The 6,971-nt window shown below is 47.1% G+C and overlaps 1 long non-coding RNA gene across 1 annotated transcript; it reads right to left on the bottom strand.

The window, feature by feature from the left end:
- Positions 1-786: 786 nt before the first annotated feature.
- LOC121100755 lies at positions 787-6,511 on the bottom strand. Its single transcript, XR_005832530.1, has 2 exons — positions 5,198-6,511; positions 787-4,932 (listed from the first exon to the last, which is right to left on the bottom strand). It is a non-coding gene; the product is annotated as an uncharacterized LOC121100755 (long non-coding RNA).
- Positions 6,512-6,971: the final 460 nt, after the last annotated feature.

Raw genomic sequence — 6,971 nt, 5'->3', positions numbered from 1 at the left:
GTTACTGACCTCCCTCCAGGCCTCTCTCCTTCTTCCCTTGCTCTTCTGCCAGGACTGCTGAAGTCAGGGTGTCCTGGGCATTTTTCCTTTTTTAAAGCAACGATGGTTTGGGTCTAGATCTAGAGAAATAAAGGATGCTTCCTGCATAGGGGTTCTCTGATTCTGTGTTAAATCACTGTCCAAATTTTGAAGAGTGAAAACACTCAGTAAATAATGGATGTGGGGAGTTGTGTACTGATGGGTACTGCTGACGAAATTTGAAAAGAGGCAGTGTTAAAAATGTGTCCAGCCTTGGACCAAGCCATTCCACTTTCTGGAATTTATCCTAGGAAAATAATTACAGTTGTGCAAAGATATGTGTACAAAGATAATTTGTCACTGAGTTGTTTTATAATGAAAGAAAGAAAGAAAGAAAGAAAGAGAAAGAAAGAAAAGAAAAGAAAAGAAAGAAAGAAAGAAAGAAAGAAAGAAAGAAAGAAAGAAAGAAAGAAAAAGTAAAAGAGAGAGGGAGGGAGGAAGGAAAGAAGGAAGAAAGGAAGGAAGGAAAGAAGGAGGGGAGGGAGGAAAGAAAGGATAGGAAAAGAAAAGAGAGGAGAGGAGAGGAAAAGAAAAGGAATGGAGTGGAAAAGAAAAGAGAAAAGAAAAGGAAAGAAATGAAACATTGGACAGCCCAAGAAAAAGGAACTGGCCCTTTAAAATCTGGCACATCCACACAAGGGCACGTCATGCAGCTGAATGACCTAGGTGTATACTTATTGGCAAGAAAGATGTTTGCATATATTGTTAAGTTTAAAAAAAAAAAGGAAAAAAATGTAGAAAGCTCAGCAAGCATGCAAAGCAAGTGGCCTGGGACTCAGGCTGGAGGGTTGAAATCCAGGTCAGTCTCTTAACCCGTGTGAGAGCTCAGGCAAGTGATGCAATCTCTCTAAGCTTCTACTTCTTGCCAGTAAAATGGGCATAATAACACAGGTCTCGCAGAGTTGCGAGAATTGGTTGGGATTAACACATCTAAAGGCCTCAGCACAGGGTCTGGCCTGTGTTGAGTGCTCAGCAGGTGGTTACCCAGATGAGGTGCAAACCAGTAGTATTTCTACTTGTGTATAAGCCTGGAAACGTTCTGGAAATTCATAGGCAAGTAATGGTTTTATTTGGCTGGTAGAATGGTGGGTGATTTCCAAATTTTTCTTATTTTTGTACAAGGAATACATGTTACTTATTTAATGATGATGCAATTTTTAAAAGGAAGTAACAATTGAAAAGGTTAAAAGAAAAAAAAAAAACCTGCCCTGCATTTGGCAGGCAAGCTGGCTACGCAGCCCCCAGGGGAGGGGGGGGGGATGGGTAGAGGCAGGAAGGGGGGAGGAAGAGGAAGGGCAGTGGGTGAAGGAAAGCACTAGAAGGACTGTTAGGCCTGAGGACTGGTGTCCAAGGAGATGTACCTCAGAGGTAAGGTTCAAGGCCCTACAGGCATGTTCCCCACTCTGGCCCCTCCTGGAGAGCTCTTGTCAGGAGATACGGTGACTCAAGGCCCATCTGTCCCATGAGATGAGGACGAGTGTGTGCCACTACCTCTGGCAGCCGAGCACAGCAGCGGAGGGGCCCTGGGCCTTCAGAAAACCAGCATCTTGTCCAGACCCAGAGTAGGAGAGGCAGGAAGTCCTAGTGAATTCCTCAATTCTTCCAAGGATGACTAGCTCCACTCTTCTTTGGCTCCCTGGCCGGATCCACACTCAAGAGCAGGGTCTCTCAAGCAAATACACCCTGCTGGGAAGGGGAGCCAGTGACTGGTGACTGTCCAGGGGTTGCTGTGCTGGTTCCCAGGTTCCCATCCCCACCCGCACCCACCAACTGCCTTCACTGGCCAATGATGTCAGGAGAAATTCCTCCACGTTAACGAGGTGCCAATTTATTCAGCGTTCTTGGGGCATGGCTCACCCACTTAAGTGACTTTTGCAAACAATCAAAATCCCATCACATTGTAATTTTTAATTGTACTCATTTTTAAATAATTTCAATTTTATCACATTGATCAAAATACTGCATATGGTTTCTGTATCAACAGTAGAGAGAGGCTCGTAATACAAATCTCCCTTAGCTTCCTCGGTCCCGCTCTCTCTAGAGGTAGCCTCTTTCAACTCTTTCATTAGTTTCTATCTCTGTTTATATTGTTATTTCTTGATTTACCAATTTTAGACATCTGTTGACTTCTTGTGGGAGACAAGAATTGAGCTTCCTACAAAGCCACTTCCAGTTCTTGCCCCATCTCCCAGGAAGAATATAACACGATTTTTGGTTAACCCTGTAGTGAGCGTAGAGGTGTTCTTCACTGCTGAGCTAAGTAGTGTGTTGTGTGTCCTTGAGTTCTGGGGGGAAAAATCTTCTATCTTTGATAATTTTCTCCCCTTTATTTTACCTGTTGGACCTACTGGATTTACTCTTCTGATTTTCTTGCGTTTTCTATTTCCCTGACCTTTGCCCTTGGGTTTCCTTTCTTGGGCAACTTTACTTGATTTGATCCTCCAACCCTGCTGCTGATGTTGTTTTAATTTTGGCTTTCATGTTTTTAATATAGAATTATTCATTCTTGTCTTCCATGCCTATTTTCATAATATCACATTCTTGTTTTATGGATATATGCTTGTCCTCTTACCTCTCTAAAGGCATTGTTTATTTATTTATTTTTCTGTCTGTTTGTTTTGTTTTAATATTCTTCTGTTCTCCTTAGTATCTTGGTTTCCACCTAGCTGCTTTTTGTATGTTTGTTTTCTCTCTTTCATGTTGGAGGCTTTCCTCAAATGTCAAATGTCTTGGCTATCTGTTGATACTTGTGAATGAGGCAATAAAAAGCTGAATTAAACTGTAGGGTTGGGGACAACATATCAGCTGGGGCTTTGCTATAGGGAGCAAGCCAGTCTTTTCGTTACAAGCCTCTAAATGGCAGACTCTGTTCTCTAGAGCTAGGTTTCTCGACCTTGGTGCTACTGACATTTTAGTAAATGATTGCTTGTTGTCAGGGGCTCTGGTGCCCTGTAGAATGCTTAGGAGGGTCACTGAACCTCCAGATGCCTTTCCTAGACTTGCGATAACCAAAAATGTCTATAAACATTGCCAGATGTCCCCTGGGGGGCAAGATCACCCCACTGAGAACCAATACTTAAGCCATCTCACTTCTCAAGAGAAGCATTCTGACTCCTTGTTCCCATTACTTATTACTGCATGACAAACCACCCCAGGACTTAGCCGCATAAACAACAGCCATTTTATTATTGTACAAGTCAGGAATTCAGAAAAGGCACAGCTCCGCAATGTCTGGAGCCCAGGTTGGGGTGACTAAATGACCAAAGGCTTGAGTGGTTGGGATTTGGAACAGCTGGAGCCGAAGGATCCACTTTCCAGATGGTCCTTCACTTGGCAGGGAAAGCAGGAAGCCTGGCCTCGGCTGGGACATGGAGTCTCTAGCATCCAGCCCGGTAGTTGGATCTCTTATGTGGTAGCTCAGAGCTCCAGTGTGAATGCCCCAGCCAGCAATATGGGCACTGCCTGGCCTTTTATGGCCTGGTCTTGGAAGTCACATGGCATCACTTGCTACTGTAGTCACAAGGCCCACCCAGAGTCAAGGAAGGAGGCCAACGCCCACTTCTCAATGGAAGATGTGTTAAAAAAATTTGCAGCCATGTTTTAAATTCACCACACTCCAGAACAGGGTAATATATGCCTGGGGCAGGGTGGGGTATGAGGCAGGGAGACCTTGAAGCTCACTGTTCAGCCTTTAGACTTTGCCCTCATCTCCCATTTGCATCCTTGTGTTCATCCACCATCTCCTCTTCTGCGTCCGTCTCTCCTGTTCAGGATCTTTAGTCTCCGGCTGTGTGGTGCAGAGTGTGGGGTAGGATCGAGAAGGAGTTCCCTGGTTCCTTACCCCACTGCCTCCTATGCCTGACGCCCACCGTCATAATCCCTAATTTCCCTGAGGTCTGAGCTCCTCCAGGGCCCTGGGGGTGAAGGGGCTGGCCTCCTGTCAGCATCTCCCTCCACAGGCCCTGGGAGACTAGCTTCCTCCATGCCAGCCATCATTCCTCCGTCTGCTTTCCATCGTGCTGGAGTCCACTCAGACCTCATCCACCCATGTCTCCTTCACTGTTCTCTTTGAACTTAAGGGTTGATACCGTTTTCTTTCTTTTTTTAATTTATTTTTTAAGTTTTTATTTAAATTCCAGTCAGTTCACATACAGTGTGATACTAGTTTCAGGTGTACAACATAGGGACTCAGCACTTCTATACGTCACCCAGTGCTCATCACAACAAGTGCCCTCCTTAATCCCCACCACCTATTTCACCCCTCTCCCCAATATACCATTTTATTTCCTGACTGGCATTTTACTGGCACTTCAGGAGAGAAAGAAGACGGGGACATGTGAGTAACCTGATGTCTTTAACTTGAAGCCCTGTTGTGCTTGTTTTGGAAGGAGGCCCATCTCTAAATTGTGTTATAATATTCCCTGCCCAGTTAAAGCTCCGTTAAGTAGTGCAGTGACCACATTTAACCCTTCGCTGGCAATTCAGAGTCATCTTTATGAGTGTACATGTTTACCTTGGAATTATGAAGCTAAGTAGAGCAATTTGTCCCTCCATGATGGGGACCGGGATCACTGTGGTAAAATCCCTTAAGCCTTTTTTTACGGTCATCTCTGTCTCAGGCTGCCTCTTGTCCCATTCATTTGTGGTGAGGATGCCACATTACAGCACATTAACTTCCAATCTACTCCTCCTGAGTGACTAAACCGGACGACTGTGCAGGGTATCTCAGCCACTGCCCTACCCCTACCCATTTCCTACCTTTCCTCTCTCTTTCCTGCATTTGACGTTTATGGATTGCATCAACCAGGCTCCATGGCGTCTTACTTCCAGTTGGGTTTGGCCAACTGAAGACCCCTGCGGGAGATTGAGAATAATGGTGGGGTGCTTTAGGGTGCTTTATCCCCCCAGTTACCTCCCTTGCTATGCCTCAGGTCAGCAGGGTCTGTGTTCTTCGCCCTAAAGCCACAACCCATACAGCAGCCCTCTCCTCCAGCTCTGCGTCAGTTCTGCTGACCTCTCCCTCGCCCTCCTCCCTTCACGTTGGAGGTAACATCTCCCCCACTGTTGCTGGCTCTAGGGGGCTTCTCTTCCCCTTGTCCTTTCCCTTGGTCCTGCTCACCTTGTACACAGCCCTTAAGCTGTGCTTGGTTACCCGTGCAGCATGCATCTGTTTCCCACTGGGACTCTGACGATACAGAAACTTTTTCTCATTTGCATCTAAAACAAGAATAGTCCCTGAGAGAGATCCTCCCAGTTCTTCGTATGAGCTTTGTGACATCTCTGGACTACACAGGGGCTTTTAAAAATTCACTTTCGAGTTTTTAACTGTAATGCACAATAGAAGGTACTGTATTAGTGACTTCTCCATATGGTGGAATATTACTTACTGGAGTGTTTTGAGGAGGAAAATCAGCCTGTCAATAAAAGGAAACCAGGAGAGAGAATTTATGATGACTTTCAGAAATTATATGACTGACCAGAAAACATCAACAGTTTCAGAAAATGAACAACTACCTTCCTGAGCAACAGATCCTTGTTGGGTCTTTAAGGTGAAGTGTAGGTTTGGGGCACATCCAGGCCGTGTCTGGGTGGGATTCCCCTAGATCTGACATTAGGAGTCCCTTAGGTCAGACCCACTAAGCGTGTGTGTTTCTAGCTCAGTGGCCCCCTTGATGCTTTTGCTCTGAGGAGTATCGTGTACTTGTTCCTTGGATGAGGATAACTTACAGCCCAGAGAGGCCCACAGCCTAGGCCCCGGTCACATCTCACACCCAGGAGGAGCGCCAAGAGCCCAACTGTCCTTCAGCCATTTCTGAGGTCAGCCTGCACGATTCCCCTGCTGGAACCCTCTCTGGGTTCTCTTGCATCCTCGCTCTCCAGGCCTAGTCAGGCCTCAGTTTTTGGTTTAATTTGTGCAGCCCTTTGAAGCACACATACCTCTAGGGAAAAAGTAGAATCAAGTACTCTTCCTGGCCACCCATTTCCTGAAGCACAAAAAGGAAACATTTCATCAGTGCTTTGTAAAGGAGACAACAGGAAGGGGTAGCGGCACTCTGGCTGGCAGGGCTGGCCGCGTGGTATTTCACAGAGGAGGGAGGTGAGATGGCACATGGGTGCGGAGGCCCCAGCCAGGGACAACATGGGCACAGCCCTGGGCACAGTGTCCCATGGGCCACTCTGGCAGAGCCATAAACCCTCAGCCCTCCTGGGCGGGGAGGAAAGGCCTGAGACATCACCCCCATTTCCCAGGGGGGGAGACGGAAGCCAGAGAAGTGGAGTGGCAGCTTCAGTGGAGAGACACACCTGTCTTTACACCCGGCTTCCTTATTCATGCTTCTTTTACTTCTAAGGATTTTTTTTTTTTTTTTAATTTGGGGAATGGGGACTAGACAGTTGAAGACAGATTTGTTTCTAACCTGGCTACCTTCCATTGATGTAGTCTTTATCGGTTTAGCTTGTCCTCTTCCAGCCCACGCCACTCTGTCCCTCAGCCAAGGGAGCTCAGCCAAGGCCCCCCCAGCGTCCCACCCAGCAGAGTTTCAAGAGGCCCCAGGCCCGTTCCTGTTCACTCCCGATCTGTGGACACGATGCCGTGAGGCAGACATGTAGGGACATGGACAGAAGGGGCAGCCTGCAGCTGGATGGTGGAGGGCCCTGGAGGGCTGGGGGAAGCTTCTGAGGAAAGCAGAGTCCTTCCCACAGCAGAAAGTTCATGGTCTGTGCACATGGGGGATGAGGCCCAGGAGGGCAGAACTGCTGTGTAGGGTGTAAGGCCGTGTCTTGTCTTTTCCCGTCCAAGCTGCACATTGTTGACCAGAGTATGCTGGAGGTGGCCATTGCTGGGGTGGCTGCCTCTAACCACAAAGAGAGGAAGGAAGATTCTCAGCCTGGGC

The sequence above is a fragment of the Ursus maritimus genome, unplaced genomic scaffold (genome assembly GCF_017311325.1).
Source record: "Ursus maritimus isolate PB19 unplaced genomic scaffold, ASM1731132v1 scaffold_5, whole genome shotgun sequence".
Taxonomy (NCBI): domain Eukaryota; kingdom Metazoa; phylum Chordata; class Mammalia; order Carnivora; family Ursidae; genus Ursus; species Ursus maritimus.
This window is presented reverse-complemented; position numbering and strand designations above follow the sequence as displayed.